Genomic DNA, 12,071 nt, shown 5'->3' with positions numbered 1-12,071 from the left:
GAGTGACAATGTCAGGGTTTGCAGCCAATAGGGAGGGTCTCTCTGGTCTGGTAATGCAGTCTAAACCTGGGGAAAGCCGCGAAGTCAACAGATGGGTGCTACTGTGCCAGTGTCTGAGGGCTGGTGTCCACTACCTTTCCCACTCCTTCCCTTCCCCTACCCCTACCCCTTCCCTTTCCCTTCCCCCCCCCCCCCCCCTTCCCTTTGGAGTGCTGACACCACCCACTGAGGGCAACAGTGCCGGAGCTGTGTTTACTTATCTGTATCTGAGGGTTCATGGTGACAGACTAGCAGGCCTACTTGCTGCTGGACTGAGCTGGTGACACTGATGTCTACTGGGGAACGACAAGAAGCTGTTTACCAGACTGAGTCCAGATCCTTTACCATTCCCCCCCCCCTTCCATCTCTTTCAATTTCCCCACCCTCAGTTAGTAGCAAGCTCCATTCCTAAACACTTGAGTAAAGGTTATCTTTCAACTTGGTCTGTTAGTAATTAAAGACTTATAATAGTCAATATATAAGAAAGTAAGCTAATTTGTTGAGATAGCAAAATTTCTTCTTTTTGTTTCAAGAAAGTCGCGGGACGAGTCATGAGCAAGTCGACGTGCTTAGAGGCTTAATGGAAACACTGTAGAATTTTGTAGGCTTTTTGGTGGCAGGGGTAATTTGGGAGTCGTTAGAGACTTGAGGCCAAATTCTGCCGGTGAAGACAGACAGCGACGCGTGGCCACCGACATCGTGTGTGGGGCGCATAATGCTCTTTTGTGTGGTGCAGCAGTTTTATGTTAAGGATTGAAATCCCAGAGGGGTGACCGGAGTGGTTATGAAAGGAATTTATTCTTTATTGCTTTATTCTTTATTCTATTGGAGAGAGTAATGTGCACTTACTTAGAGATGTTATTCGGAAAGAGACGGGTAGGAAGACTTGGAGTCTAAGTGGGTCTACTGTCTACAGGAGTTCGCTAGTAGGATGAGGTTCGCACAGGTTAGCAGGAACAAAAGCACGGAAGAAATTTCACTTTCTGACAACAAATTGGGTCTCAAAATGAGATGTCTTTAAATAACATTGTAGTGGAGTAGTATTTCTTACATAGTAGTCTCCATGATAAAGAGGCAGTCATTATACTTAATTATGGAGAATTATATTTACAATACTTCATGTGACTTTGAATGTAACGAGTGGTCTAACTACAGTACCACGTCATATGTGGTACGTTCTGAGCTGGGATATCGTACTCGGTCTACAGCTTTAGTGAACCTTGGTCAGATTAAGCTGGGAAAATATTCAAGTTGGTTTTTGTCTCTAGGAGAAGACGTTTGAAATGTTGTAAATGAAATGATTTGTATATACCTGTACAAACAGAATTTAGACTTATTAAAGTCTAAAAGTTACAAGTTAAATTCAAACGTTCGGACATCAAGTTTGTAGTTGTACTGCCTGGATGCTGGAATGAATGCCTGTAGACGATACGTGAACAGTGATCAGTGATTGAGGTTGTGGATATGAGATTTAATTAAGTATTGTAGATTAATAAAGACACTGGACAAATCTTTGCACCACGTTCATATACTTTGAACAAACGAACCGCACATCGAAGCCTTTTAAACACGTTACCAACAAACGCGAGGTCCTAGAACTCATTGGATAGCCTTGGTGATTGGAGGGAGAGTGAGTGCCTGAGATGTTTGGTATCTGTGTGTGTACACGCATGTAGAAGTCTAGCTGTGACAGTTAGAGATTGAGGCTCTACTTTAAATGCTTACCTACACATGATCAATGTTAATTTGGATACAGAGAAGGTTAGAAGAATTCTGACTTAGCTTACCCTAAATGCTTGGTCGATTCTTTGAGGTATTTCCTCGTATATTAGATGAATAAGATGAGCGAATGATTGCCGATGCTAGTTTGTGTGGGCTGTGTTAGACTGGAGTACTCAACTGAGAGTGGTGCACATGCTCGAGTGGCGCGAACATGAGGTATGCGCGCATGTGAGATGCAGTGTGTGCGTGCGCATTCTGTACTGACACTGGTGATGATTAATTATAGGCGTCAAGGTTATACGCAAGAGGAATACCAGTATGTAATGTACACATGCAGCCACAACATTCTTTAGCATAGACATTGTTTACATATAGGGACTCACTCAAGTTACAGATCTCTCTCTCCAAACACGTTAGCTGAGGAAGTTAGTTCTCGACTTCTCAGCAGGGAGTGGTACACCCAAAAATTACCTGGTGGCAGCATACTACAGGATTAGGAGATGTGGATATTCTCAGATGCTCAGTCTCTATTTATTTCCCCCCCCCCCCCCTTCTCGCGTTACATTTTTGGTGGCAGCGGTGGGATGGTGTTTTGTCCGGTGGGATGGTGTTTCACATTTTTTTTTTTACACTGTATGAGCATATGTTGTTGAAATGGTATTCTATGCAACCAGGCAGGTACTATAAGGAATTTTTCTATTGAATATGAGTATTTCAACGAAAATAGATAGTAAGACGTACAAAAGAAGTGTTAGCAAATTGCTATCACCATGGATTTAGTTTCCATGGAGAAGTATCCATATGTTGTACGTAATATGCAGTTAATATTTAGCTATTTATATGAAGTCGTACTTCTTACAACATTGTAAAGGGTACGCTTGGTACAAAACAAAACGAGATGAAAGACATTATTGTCTATCATTATACACATAACATGGTAGACCAGAGATGGAAGAAATTGATGCAGTGAGTCCTAAAGTTTCTGAGCAAATGGCCGCGGGTGATGGTCATCATGACGACAAAATACAGACTCGGTGGGCTGTTGACTCATCCGACCCGGAGATTGCAGTTAGAGGAGAATTTGGAGACGCGATTCCAGCTGAGCGACGTCAGACGTACACATCACAAGGCTACAGGCAATCACTGCGATATACTCCAAACAGGCAAGCTACTCAATCCGGCAGTGGCGTGATGAGAGTTGGAAGCTGTCGCGATGTCGTGCCAGAGAAATATGGAGGGAAGATGCCCTGGGCTGATTATAAGCGACACTTTGAAGCCTGTTTGCAACTTAATGGATGGTCTGATTTGGAAGCTGGTCAATACTTGGCTACACGACTACATGGTCCAGCACTGAAGGTGTTGAATAATCTTTCATCTACTACCTGCATCTCTTATGCTGAGTTAGTGTCACAGTTGGAGAGAAGATTCGGACCTGGGGAACAGGCGGAGAACTTTCTGATGGAGCTCCGTACACGGCGTAGACATAAGGACGAATCACTACAGCAGCTTGGGCAAGCTATTCGTGACTTAACCGGTCTGGCGTACCCGGAGATGAGTGCCTCTGCTCGTGAGCGCCTTGCAAAAACTCATTTTTCTGAGGCGATAGATGAGGCTGAGATAAGGGCTGGAATTTTTCGAGCTCATCCCATGACGCTAGACGATGCCATAAGTGCTGGATTGGCGACAGAATCGTTCCTCAAAGCAGAGAGGGCTCGAGAGAGAATCAGGCCATCTCGACTTGTTCGTGCCGTTGATAATATGCCGTCACCCAAGCCAGAACCTGCAGATGGTGAAACAAAGAAAGAAATTGCTGAGCTGAGAATGGCGTTGCGACAACTCACATCCAAGATAGAGAACATGGCATCACAGTCAAATTCGGTTGTCTGCTACTGCTGTAATAGGAATGGTCACATCGCTAAGCAGTGTCCCTACAGAGAGAAGGTGGGAAACGAGAACAGGTCTTCCCAGTGGGCGAGGGCAAGGCCTCAGTACAAGTAGGGCCCGTGCCGCTGGACCATCAACCTAAGAGGAGAGCACAAATTTGTACAGTAAAGGAAATCAAACAAGGACTCTTCATAAAAGGGATAATTGATGATGAGAGACTGGACCTGCTAATCGATACTGGATCTTCAATTACTATCATATCACATCAAGCTTTGTGTAGAATGACATGTAAATTAGCTGACTCGATGGAGGAGTGTGATATCAGACTGCTACAAGCTGACGGTACACCAATTCAAGTGTATGGCGAGTCTAATGTGAGCATTCAAATTGGGGTGAAATCATATGACATCAACGCTGTGATAGCTGACATCGACCATGATGGTATCCTGGGGATGGATTTTCTTCAGCGTACTAATGCATCAATCAACTGTGAGTTGGGAACTATTGACATCAATGGTGAGAGGATCTACTGTACAGACATATATGGTGCGCATGAGCTAGCAAATATCCAACCATCTCTGAAAATGGTTCCTGATCATCTACAAGACATCTATAACAGAACATTGGAGAATGTACAAGGTCATGAGGAAGAGATATCAGCTTTGCTGGTAGACTATCAAGATGTTTTCTCACGGGGTGACCACGATATTGGCAGAACGGATGTTACCCACCACTCTATTCACACTACTTGCCCTGCACCCATTAGACAACGTCCTCGTAGACCTCCCATGGGGCAGCGAGAGGAAATAGAACGTCACGTGAATGACATGCTTCAACGTGGTATCATCAAACCATCTAACAGCCCATGGTCAGCACCAGTTGTACTAGTTAAAAAGAAGGATGGGACTATGCGATTTTGTGTCGACTATCGTCTCCTGAATGAGCACACTATTAAGGATTCTTTTCCCCTTCCCCGTATCGACGAATCCATTGATGCACTCGACGGAGCTGTATACTTCTGTACACTCGACCTTGCCTCAGGCTATTGGCAGATTCCACTTGATGAGGATGCGAAACTAAAGTCAGCATTTGTAGTGACTGGGGGGCTCTTCCAGTTTGAAGTTATGCCGTTTGGATTGTGCAACGCTCCATCTACATTTGAGCGCTTAATGGAGACTATAATGGCTGGCCTGCAATGGAAGATCTTATTAATCTACTTGGATGACATCATTGTTTTTGGCCCCACAGTGGAAGAAGTACTGAGAAGACTAGAGATTGTGCTGCGGAGGCTGCAAGCAGCAAAACTCAAACTCAAGCCAAAGAAGTGCTTTCTGTTTCAGAAGGAGGTCTTGTATCTGGGACATAAGGTATCGGCAAAAGGCGTGAGTACTGATCCTGCCAAGATTGAAGCTGTGCAGAAATGGCCACGACCTACCAATCCCACTGATGTGCGAAGCTTTTTAGGATTAGCGTCGTACTACAGGCGTTACATCAAGGACTTTTCGCGTATTGCTAAGCCACTGACGGCTCTGACTGAGAAGCATGCCATTTTCTTGTGGACCACAGAGTGTGAGCAAGCTTTCGAAGTCTTAAAGGAAAAGTTGACCTCTGCACCTATCCTTGCCTACCCAAGACTAGGAGACGAGTATATACTTGACACAGATGCAAGTCAATTCGCTATTGGGGCAGTATTGAGTCAAGAACGCGATGGGCTTGAACGAGTTATAGCTTATGCTAGTAGGACATTGAACAGGGCTGAACAAAACTACTGTGTCACGAGACGTGAACTACTCGCCGTGGTGAACTTCTTGAAACACTTCCGGCATTACTTGTATGGTCAGCGAGTCAGGGTGAGAACGGATCACAGTTCACTGAGGTGGCTGCTTAATTTCAAGAATCCGGAAGGACAGATTGCAAGATGGATTGAAGTGATAAGTCAATATGAACTCACCCTCGAGCATAGAGCTGGACGGATCCACTCAAATGCTGATGGACTGTCTCGCAGGCCCTGCTCACAGTGCGGCAGACTGGAGGATATCTGCGAAGACAATTAGTAGATTTAAGTGTAAGACATTAGGAAGCATGGTGTGAATGTTGATTTTAATTATATGTGTACATAATTTTATACTGTTTTATGTAGTAAGCTGACGGAAGGAAGAATAGAAGTGTCAGGCTAAAGATGGATGACGAAGCTGAGCTCGTAAGAAGACTGAATGCAGTCACTGTTTCACCTAATACTACTCCTATGGAGATAAGGAGAGCTCAACTGCAAGATGCAGATATCAAGCACATATTGAAGTGGAAGGAAGAAAGTGGGGAAAGGCCATTATGGGGTGCTGTGTCAAACTTGTCATCTGCAGTGAAGTCGTATTGGATAAATTGGGGTCTTCTAGAGGTAAAGGACGGTGTTCTCATGAGAAGGTGGGAGTCAAATGACGGTAAAGAAGTTAGGTGGAAAACTGTGCTACCACGCTCTCTGCGAAAAATTGTGTTGGCTGAACTCCATGCTGCGAATACAGCATGCCACCTGGGGATAAACAAGTTACTTCACAAAGTTCAACAGAGATACTACTGGGTTGGACTAGCTGCGGATGTTAGATCAACAGTGCGAGAGTGTACAGTCTGTGCACGTTTAAAGAACCCACCTAAGAGAGCAAAGGCCCCTCTACAGAGATATCAAGTAGGTGCACCACTTGAGAGAGTGGCCATGGATATTTTGGGTCCCTTACCAGAGACTGACAGTGGAAATCGTTACATCCTAGTAGTGGGGGACTATTTCACGAAGTGGATTGAAGCATACCCCTTACCAAACCAAGAGGCAAACACTGTCGCTCGAGCTTTAGTGGAAGAATTCATTTGCAGATATGGGCTACCTAAGGAACTGCATAGTGATCAGGGCAGAAATTTTGAGTCAAAGTTGATGCAAGAAGTATGTGAACTTCTGCATATTAAGAAGACAAGGACATGTCCCTTACATCCCCAAAGTGACGGATTCATAGAGAGGTTCAATCGCACACTGCTGTCGATGGTAGCGTCTATACTAGATGCTGACAGAAATCAGGCAGACTGGGATGAGCGGGTTCCGTATGCTATGCTGGCGTATCGTTCTTCCGTTCAGGAATCAACTGGTGAGTCTCCTGTTATGATGATGCTCGGAAGAGAGATCACGCTTCCAGTAGATGTCACAATCAGTCAACCTGAAGTGCAAGAAGAAAATGAAGAGACTGGAGATTATGTTCAACAACTGAGGGATAGATTGCAAGACGTACATGAAGCAGCAAGACATAAATTACACCTAGCTCAGAATCACCAGGCCAAGCAATATGATCGCAATTCTACACTTGTGAAATATGAAATTGGAGACTGGGTCTGGCTACACAACCCAACTAGACGGAGAGGTGTGTGTCCTAAACTTCAAGTGAAGTGGGATGGTCCATTCATGGTAACACACAGACTATCAGATGTGGTGTATCGCATCCAAGCTTCACTGCGTACCAAGCCTAGAGTTGTACATTCAGATCGTTTGAAGCGCTACACTGGACCACCACTTCGTGATTGGCGTCAGAATGTTCGGCGAAATCCTGTTAGAGTTAGATTACCACCCAGGCGGTTCAGAGACGAGTTGTAAAAGAGGGCTTCCCAGCCTCAGTCATCATCTCTGGTTTACAACAAGAACAAAACAGTAACAACAACAAAACAAAAGCAAAACTTTAGTCGAAGCAGTAGAATTTAGATTCTAGTACGATAACAATGTTTTGACAAGCAGTTGATTACAAAATTGCCGCTTCTTCGATTTTCTTTTTAGCTTTGTCCTTTCCACATTAACTTCAATCTTTTGTAGATGAGGTGCGAAATATGTGATCTTGACATGGTAAGCCATGTAGGCTACGTCCGTCATCTGGAAGCTATTCACAGTACGACGCTGACAATAAGGTGTGAGGTCTGTAATACAGAGTTGCAGGATCGTTGGAACATGAATCGCCACTATAATCGCACTCATCCTGACAGACGGGATGAGGGAAACTACTTGAGGTTTCAATTGGCAACGAGGGCATACCAGCTTCGTTGGGAGAGGGACCGGCACACTGCAGAGGACAGACGGTGGAGTTCCAAGGGAGGGGGACTAGCAGCACTAATTGACGAAATGGAGAGAGATCTGAAGGAACAAAAGGAGAAAGAAAAGAAGAGGAAGGACGAAGACGAGCAGAAGGCAGAGAAGGAGAAGAAAGACAGGGAGGAGAAAGAAAAGAAGAGAAAGGACGAGGCCAAGCAGAAGGCAGAGAAGGAGAAGAAAGACAGGGAGGAGAAAGAAAAGAAGAGAAAGGACGAGGCCAAGCAGAAGGCAGAGAAGGACAAGAAAGACAGGGAGGAGAAAGAAAAGAAGAGAAAGGATGAGGCCAAGCAGAAGGCAGAGAAGGACAAGAAAGACAGGGAGGAGAAAGAAAAGAAGAGAAAGGACGAGGCCAAGCAGAAGGCAGAGAAGGAGAAGAAAGACAGGGAGGAGAAAGAAAAGAAGAGAAAGGATGAGGCCAAGCAGAAGGCAGAGAAGGACAAGAAAGACAGGGAGGAGAAAGAAAAGAAGAGAAAGGACGAGGCCAAGCAGAAGGCAGAGAAGGAGAAGAAAGACAGGGAGGAGAAAGAAAAGAAGAGAAAGGACGAGGCCAAGCAGAAGGCAGAGAAGGAGAAGAAAGACAGGGAGGAGAAAGAAAAGAAGAGAAAGGACGAGGCCAAGCAGAAGGCAGAGAAGGAGAAGAAAGACAGGGAGGAGAAAGAAAAGAAGAGAAAGGACGAGGCCAAGCAGAAGGCAGAGAAAGAGAAGAAAGACAGGGAGGAGAAAGAAAAGAAGAGAAAGGACGAGGCCAAGCAGAAGGCAGAGAAAGAGAAGAAAGAAATGGAAGAGGAGGTATGGAAGGAGGCCATACGCCAGGCTGAAAAGGAGAAGAAAGAAAGGGAAGAAAAGGCGAGGGAGGAAGCCAGACTACAGGATGAAAAGGAGAAGAAAGAAAGGGAAGAAAAGGCAAGGGTGGAAGCCAGACTACAGGATGAAAAGGAGAAGAAAGAAAGGGAAGAAAAGGCGAGGGAGGAAGCCAGACTACAGGATGAAAAGGAGAAGAAAGAAAGGGAAGTACAGGCAAGAGAGGAAGCCAAGCTAGCAACAGGAGTAGAGATAGAGGAGAGAGAGTCGGACAATCCAAGAAAGAGAAAGTTAGTGGCTTACCTTTCTGACAATGCCGACGATGAGGAGGATGAACTTGTGATCAGTGTTAAGCGCCCGAGGATTGGGTTTCGCGTAGTAAAGAAAGTCACGGTTGAGTCCGAATGGTACACAGAAGTGTATGGCCAGGTTCATTTGATGAAGCGAGTAGTGGAGACCACCTTTCCGGAGACCATGCCTGCATATAGTGAGGAGTGACGTTATTGTGGACAATGTTATCGTATCGACGAACAGTTTGGATTTGGACAATTCTGATTGCATTGTATATATGTGGAAGCACTTCTGTGATAGTGCAATTGACGAACAGTTTGGATTTGGACAATTCTAATTGCTTTGTATATATGTGGGAGCACTTCTGTGATAGTGCAGACAATTGACGAACAGTTTGGATTTGGACAATTCTGATTGCATTGTATATATGTGGGAGCACTTCTGTGATAGTGCAGACAATGGTTTTTGATAATTAGCAGAAGCAAATTGAACATGTACATGTATATATGTTGTAATTCTACTATGAATGAGTATTTTCACGACAGTGCACATTTAAACCTATTGGTCGCTGGGACAGCGACTTGGTAAGAGGGGGGTAATGTGGCGAGAACACCCTGAAATTCATTTTTTTTGAATTTGTATGTGTACGTGCCACTACAACGAGACATGGATAAAGACTATGTATGAGTTCATTTATACTGACCTATGCCTACTCGTTAGATTGTGTACGGTACGTAGAACTTACGTGTGTACTGTGTATACGAACCCTTACACTGCGAGTCCACAGATACACTGTATACACTGCTGTCACTCGTACAGCACATGAATCTAGGTTGCCTTGTCTATTAACAAGTAGGGTGGTAATAACAGTTAATATACGGAGGGACGAATTAGAGATTTATATTTGTAGGTACTTACCTGCTTTTCTTGGCATCTTTTCTGGTGATAGTTGTCATAATTTGCAGTCCCTTTTTGTATTGTCAACGTAACTTACGATAATTCTTCTTCATAGTTGCAAGAACCCCTATGTGTGTAATGAATCAGTCCATATGCAGCTGTGAGAAGGAAGTTGCGCTGAAGTAGCGCTGTGGTAGCGCATTCGCGTTACACTACCAATGAAGAAGTAAACAATACGCGTAAATAGTGTAGAGTACGCGCTAGAGTAAAGGGGCCGACGGGTATAAAAACGCGCATATGCAGACGACTGTTTACTCGACACAGCTGTTCTGTTATAATTCAGAAGTTACAGATTTGTTTTCCCTTTTGATACAAGTACTTGGGGAATCCAAGCAACGTGAGTAAGAAGATGTTAGGATTTATAGTTGGTGCTGATAGCTAAGAGATAATTAAAGGCCCTTTAGGTGTTAAAACAATATATTTGAATGGTAAGGGATTTTAGTTCACGCAGAACGGGAATATTTATTGGGGTGAACATCTTTTGGGTTTGCTGTTGTTGTATAATTGCTGTATGTTATAATGTGGGTTGCATAGGAAGAGTGAGGGAAGATTTGAAAAAGGGGGTTAGAGAACAAAAATAAATGGTAAAATATAGAATTGTTAGATAATTTGTGGTTATTATGATAGGAAATAATATTCCGGTTAAGATGATATGTTGTTTGGGGGAATTTTATATGAAATTGCAGAAATTATGATTTTTGGCTCTCTTTACCATGTTTTGGGAAATTGTAATACACAGTGGCATATGGAGTTGAGGAATAAAAATCTTAATTAGTACAAATTGGGGGTAGAACTGGAGCTTAAATTGTTCTACACAGTATGCTCATTGTAGTAGTATATTGTGTGTCTCATATCTCTGAGTAGAAGTGGATTTATTGATTTTTGAAGCTCTTTACCAGGTTTTGAGAATTAATTGGTGATTTGATGGGTGACCTTTCAAGGTCCTATACAAATTCCAAGAATATTTCAAACAGAGTTATAATTCATATATAGGAAGATACAGCTGGCTTTACTGAATTTTATGATGTATATTTTGTTTAGAAACTCCATTGCTAACTTCTGTTAGGGATTTTTGGAGCTCTTTCCCATGTTTTTCTAGAATTATGATCTTTGGTAGATATAAATGCCTTTTGATGGATGTTTTAGAGAAGAAATATTTGATGTATTCCTGTGACCTTATTAGTTGATTTTATACTCAAATATGCAATATGGAAGTATAACAACAAATAGAATTATTCTAGTCTTTCTTATGTTTATTTGCCAGTCGAACCAGATAATTGACAACATGGAGGTGGAGTGGAGGGAGTACCCTCCACCTATTACATAGTATGTCTTTGATATAAGCCAAGCGTACCCTCGATAGGTATATAATGTATTTATAGGGTAATCATTATATAATTTTGTAAATATGTGCACTGTTGTGGTTATTGATCGCTACTAATTGAGCACAGAGATGCTCATCGTGTTCTTTTTATGATGTGTATACCCTTTTGTGTAAATATCAAGATGGATGCTTAATGCATCATACCAGCTTGATGTCGAAGTGACAGTTATTGTGTAATAGGTAGTAAACATGACCAAGGTTCTAATAAGAAGTACATGTATAAGATTTTAAATATCAATAACTGGTTTGATTATTTAATATGAGGAAAATATTAAGTAATACTCGAGTGAGGGAATAGGAATTGCTTCCCCACCCTTCCCCACTTCCCTCATCCCCTGCAACCGTGGCCACTACGTGGATGAGCTGGGAACTGAATGGACTAGCTGGCGGACCAGGCGAGGCCTAGGAGAGAGTGACAATGTCAGGGTTTGCAGCCAATAGAGAGGGTCTCTCTGGTCTGGTAATGCAGTCTAAACCTGGGGAAAGCCGCGAAGTCAACAGATGGGTGCTACTGTGCCAGTGTCTGAGGGCTGGTGTCCACTACCTTTCCCACTCCTTCCCTTCCCCTACCCCTACCCCTTCCCTTTCCCTTCCCCCCCCCCCTTCCCTTTGGAGTGCTGACACCACCCACTGAGGGCAACAGTGCCGGAGCTGTGTTTACTTATCTGTATCTGAGGGTTCATGGTGACAGACTAGCAGGCCTACTTGCTGCTGGACTGAGCTGGTGACACTGATGTCTACTGGGGAACGACAAGAAGCTGTTTACCAGACTGAGTCCAGATCCTTTACCATTCCCCCCCCCCTTCCATCTCTTTCAATTTCCCCACCCTCAGTTAGTAGCAAGCTCCATTCCTAAACACTTGAGTAAAGGTTATCTTT

This window comes from Diadema antillarum, unplaced genomic scaffold, assembly GCF_040938485.1.
Source record: "Diadema antillarum isolate AM-2024a unplaced genomic scaffold, OU_Dant_1.0 scf00000015, whole genome shotgun sequence".
NCBI lineage: Eukaryota > Metazoa > Echinodermata > Echinoidea > Diadematoida > Diadematidae > Diadema > Diadema antillarum.
This window is presented reverse-complemented; position numbering follows the sequence as displayed.